General features: G+C 44.2%; 1 long non-coding RNA gene across 1 annotated transcript in view; it reads left to right on the top strand.

Moving 5' to 3' along the window:
• Positions 1 to 1,268: 1,268 nt before the first annotated feature.
• LOC116061678 overlaps positions 1,269 to 5,677 on the top strand; it is a 14,534-nt gene continuing 10,125 nt past the window's right edge. The window contains exon 1 of the long non-coding RNA XR_004107768.1: positions 1,269 to 1,514. This is a non-coding gene — a long non-coding RNA (uncharacterized LOC116061678). The remainder of the gene's footprint in view (positions 1,515 to 5,677) is intronic.

Here is a 5,677-nt window from a genome sequence, read left to right as displayed (position 1 = left end):
TCTTTCATATGAAGGGCCAAAATGTATCTGGATGGAAGTCCATGGGCCAAAAATAAATGTTGATGTTGAAGAATACCGTAATTCTTGCCATTCTCCATAGATAAAAATGGGAAGTTTACCAGCACTGTGCACTACATTGCCGTTAAACTCAGATTACATACTTTTTAATTGCACAAAATGTACGTTTCGTAGTCATTACTTGTAAAATAAGAGGAGAATAAGCATGAGCATGTCAAATCCAAAGCCAAAACAAAGAGAGCACGGCCCAAATTTGGCCCGCGGGCCCCAAATTGGGCAGCTTTGCTATAGCGCCTCCCAGAGGGCAGGAGTTGGTACTGCCCATGCAACACATGGGAGGAGTCCTGGCAGATTTTGTCAGCCAGTCTGACGGTGTGCAGTACGTGGCTTTCAGTGAAGTTCCCAGTATGTATACGGTTAGGAGACGGCTGTGTGTCATGTGACCTTGTTATTTGTACACGGAGATGAGAAGGGTATGTATGGACTTATGTAACTCTGAGGCATACGGGGAATAAGACAAAGTCCCAATAAGTCGGCGATAAGTTGGCTCCTAACTGTCGCCTACACGGCCTCCGCTGCGGGCTGAACTACTGGAGAAAACAGAACTAAACTAAACTTGATATCTGAGAGGATGAAAACGGACGTTTCTGACATTTTTGCATGAAAAGTGACTTTTAACGATTGAATGAAATAGCTGGCGGTTATTTTTCTGTCGACCGATCGTTGCAGCTCTACCAAAGAGACGACTTTTTAATCTGCACTTTCTAAAGTGGTTAACCTAAACGAGCGTTCACGCTGCTGCAGGGGGGGTCAAACTCAACGGGCCACATCCCATAATCTGATCTCAAGAACACCTCCAGAAACAGCAGAGACTTCATCTGCCCAACACTTGGTTCACAGCTTGATTTTGGCGAACACGTTGCTTCTGCTGCGGCGGTCACAGACCCAGGAGAGTCCTAACCACCTGTGTGAAGCTGGCCCCCAAATGTCATCCAAAATGATGATCCCTCCTGTTGTCCTCGGCTCAGATCTGTCAAATGTAGAGTAGCCTAGTGTCCGCCAGTAGAGGCCCAGCTGTGTTCTACCAGCCACTTTACCACTAGAGGTGTGAATCTTCACTGATCTCCCGATTCGATTACGATCATCGTGTCTTCCATTCAATGTCTCATCATTATTATTATTATTATTATTATTATTATTATTATTATTATTATTATTATTATTATTATTATCTCATATTAACACCTCTACTTACCACCTCACTGGGTGACGTCACTGGCCAGAAAATGTAAAGTTGAATTACTTAAAACCCTTCACAGCACAAACCATAATGTTTACGGCACAAAGTAAGTATTTTAAATAATATTGGGGTGACAGGGCGGCCCAGCTTCACACAGGTTTCCTACCCCTGTTTTCCACCGGGCGTGCAGCGACCCCCGCAGAGCTACTGCAGCCATTCAAGTCCATGTTTGACAATCCAGTCCCTCCAGAAAAATGTGATTATACGATCGCATAATTCAATGCATAATCAGCCAAAGTCTGCATATTTATGCGGGGGCCGCATTTTTTCAAATACGCCGCACTTTCGCCGCAGAAAATGCCGATTTCCACGATATTATATAATATAATATTTCATAATCCCCGCATTTTCGTTGCAAAAAAGTCCCATATATCTTAGCAGAAAGTTGAAAAGTGTTTCCCCCTGTTGCCATGGGAACGTTATGAAGTGACGTAATTACGCGACGTGAACATCATCGAAAATCTGCAAACCCCGCGATGAAGCCACGATGAAACCACAGTTTTAAAAAGTTCACGCAATTTCATCACATGAAAATGCATAAAAATGCCGCATATTCCATCACATATTTTAAGAAAACGTGCCGCATAATCAAGGATTTTAGCCCAAAACTATCACAAAAATCCTCCATGTTTCTGGAAGGACTGGTGATCCTCCCTCTGCACCGTGGACCGTCTCTCCGCTCCGCGGTAGGAACACGCCAAGGCTGTTTCCCCGTGACAGCCGGGCGGGACGTGGAACGGAGAGAGCATCCAGTCAGTCGGTAACATTTATAGCAGTGTTTCTCAAACTTTCTTCAACATTGTTCCCCCTCTGAATTGCTTTTTTAAGCCAAGTACCCCCTGACCAGCGTAAAACATTTTTGTAGAAAACAAAAAGTCTCTATAAAGAGGAAGAATCCAGCGCTGTCAGCGATAGATTTACTAAACTACAGCCTTTTTTAAACAAAAACATTCAAATGTTTAGAATCCATCTCTTAATTCATTCATTATTATAATATAATTACTTCAGGAATTATGCATGACATATTTTTAAAATAGCATTTTTGCAATGATGTCATGTATCCCTGCAGTACTCCGAAGTACCCGTAGGGGGACACGTACCCTGCAGTACTCCAGAGTACCCCTAGGGGGACATGTACCCCTGCAGTACTCCAAAGTACCCCTAGGGGGACACGTACCCCCATTTGAGAAACACTGGTTTCTAGGGTTGGGCATCGTTTGGGTTTTAACAATCCTGATTCTTCCTTCTGATTCTGGTTCTTTGAGGGTGGAGTTGAAACGGGTCTCAGGCTTCTTTCACAAATAAGAGGAAAGTCTGATTTTGATCCAGTGGTGGTTTGCAGTTTTACAGCTTCTTCACCGTAAAATAAAGCCGGACTAGAGAGCTGCTTACTGAGCTCCACGGCTGCATCACAACAAGAGCCTGGTCGCTACGGAAACCAAAACTTGAGCATATTAAATTGGGAAGCGATGATCAGATTTGAATTCAAATCCTCCAAACGATAGCCTGGCCAACTTCCGGCAAATTTGAGATTAGCTCTGCAAGTCAGTCTGGTGAAGAGCCCATTCAAGCCCATTTCCAATGTCCCCAAAATCGAGGCACCAATCACAACTGCTGAGGCTGGCTTTACACCAATCACAACCATTGAGGCGGGCTCTACACCAATCACAACCATTGAGGCGGGCTCTACACCAATCACAACCATTGAGGCTGGCTTTACACCAATCACAACCATTGAGGCGGGCTCTACACCAATCACAACCATTGAGGCGGGCTCTACACCAATCACAACCATTGAGGCTGGCTTTACACCAATCACAACCATTGAGGCGGGCTCTACACCAATCACAACCATTGAGGTGGGCTTTACACCAATCACAACCATTGAGGCTGGCTTTACACCAATCACAACCATTGAGGCGGGCTCTACACCAATCACAACCATTGAGGTGGGCTCTACACCAATCACAACCATTGAGGTGGGCTTTACACCAATCACAACCATTGAGGTGGGCTTTACACCAATCACAACCATTGAGGTGGGCTTTACACCAATCACAACCGCTGAGGCTGGCTTTACACCAATCACAACCATTGAGGCAGGCTCTACACCAATCACAACCATTGAGGCGGGCTTTACACGACGACGATAGCGCAGCGACGGTGAGCAGCTTTTTGTTTACATTCAACATGACGGCTACTGAAGAGCGGCGTCCGTTGGTGACGCCCCTTTGGAAATGGGCTGTGAATGAATGAAGCTTCCCCAGACCCCAGTAGAGTGATGTCATTGTCTGAACCTACCAGACTGTTGTAACTGTTCTATTATTTGTCTTTACCCACTTAGTCATTATATCCACATTACTGATGATTATTGATCAGAAATCTAAGTGTGAAGATATTTTGTGAAAGCACCAGTTGTCAACCCTAGAATATCACCACAGTATCCATATCGAGGTATTTGGTCAAGAGTATGGTGATATCTGATTGTCTCCATATCGCCCAGCTTTACTTCCAAGTAGGAATCAGTTCTCGATGCCCAACCCTAATGGTCCACGTCTCCTCTACAACACAGAAACATAATCAAACACCACACATCTTTTTATCAGGACAACTTCAGGAAAGACAAGCATGGAGGTTAATTACAGGAGAGCTTGGAGTGGAAGGTAGAGACCATAGATAGATAGATAGAGAGATATATATATATATATATATATATATATATATATATATATATATATATATATATATATATATATATATATATATATATATATATATATATGCTGACATATATATCTATGGGTAGATACTAGCTTAAAGGAGAATTCTGGTGGATTTCAACACGTAGCTCTGTTGTTTGTAAATTCGTAGTGCTGTCAGTAGTGAGAAAAAGGAAAACAGTGACCGGGAGGTGAGGCTGAGGGCCCTGGAGGTCAGAACCCAGCCATCGAGGCACTAACTTGGGCTTGGGAGGGAGCATGAGGGGCCTGCCTACACCTTATTATCCTCCTGCTAGCGTTAGCACCCAGGAGGCTGAAACGGGGCAAGTTTAAACGTGCTTTTAGCCTCTAACCATGTTGGAGATGTCATTATTAGAGCCTCCCCATGTGGATTATTCCTTCTGAGTGAACACAGGGAATCTGACTGCAGGAGATGTGACACAAAGGCATAAAAGTCGTGTTAATTCAGCTCGGTTTAGTTCTGGTGTTGAGACGGCAAGACGAGGTTAGGGACCGGCACTTCACATGAGTCTAGACCAGTGGTTCCCAACCTTTTCTCCTTGGTGCCCCCCCTACTTGTGTCTAAGAAAAGCTGAGCCCCCCCTCCGAAACCGAAGTTGAGGTAACTTTCCCTTACTTTCTTTTTTGATACAGAGGAGTTATCAGCACTTTTACGTTTCTCCGCCATGTTTCGTTCATAAAATAGTGATTCCGTGGCGGCAGGAAAAACGAGGATGATATCAGCTAGCAGTTGACGTGATGACAGCAGGGTCCCAGGTTAAGAGGTCCCGGAGGTTAAGAGGTCCCGGAGGTTAAGAGGTCCCAGGTTAAGAGGTCCCAGGTTAAGAGGTCCCGGAGGTTAAGAGGTCCCAGGTTAAGAGGTCCCAGGTTAAGAGGTCCCGGAGGTTAAGAGGTCCCAGGTTAAGAGGTCCCAGGTTAAGAGGTCCCGGAGGTTTGGCCTACTAAGTAGCCTGACTACAAGTTTAAGCGAGAACAAAAATATATAGTTTTTGTACAGACTTTTGTATACATTATATATTTATCATCATTTGTTTAACGTGCAAATATTTTTTTTTTTTACCTCAACCTCAAACCAGATAAAGACTTGCGCCCCCCCTGTGATCTTTGCCGCCCCCCTTAGGGGTCCCCGGACCCCAGGTTGGGAACCACTGGTTTAGAGCACGTGTCAAACTCAAGCCCCGCGGGCCAAATCCGGCCCGTTGCAGATTTAGAACCGGCCCGTATATCAATTATGGTTCACAATACATTTTGGCCCGCTTAGTTGTGCACCAAACCAAAAACACAGGAAAGTGTTTTTTAAACTGCAAGAATGACCTGACATTCAGAGGAGAATTTGGCAGATTTGCCGACTCTGAGACTCCGAAATTCCCCCAGAAGACGAGAGAGAGATTTCATATTCAGGCTGAGAAACAGGTTGTTAAAAACAAAAAAACCTTGTTTTGCTTGATTTGCTAAATTCTACTACGGCTAAGGAACTCTTTTGATGACTTTTGTAGGGCTTCATGTCAACAGAAATGCGACCAAAAGTGTACAAAAATTTCAGAAAAAGCATCAAATTTACAAAAAAGGTGAGAAATGTCAGAGAAAGCTACAAAAACGTTGGGACGAAAAAAACAAA

Source organism: Sander lucioperca, chromosome 19 (assembly GCF_008315115.2).
Source record: "Sander lucioperca isolate FBNREF2018 chromosome 19, SLUC_FBN_1.2, whole genome shotgun sequence".
NCBI lineage: Eukaryota > Metazoa > Chordata > Actinopteri > Perciformes > Percidae > Sander > Sander lucioperca.
This window is presented reverse-complemented; position numbering and strand designations above follow the sequence as displayed.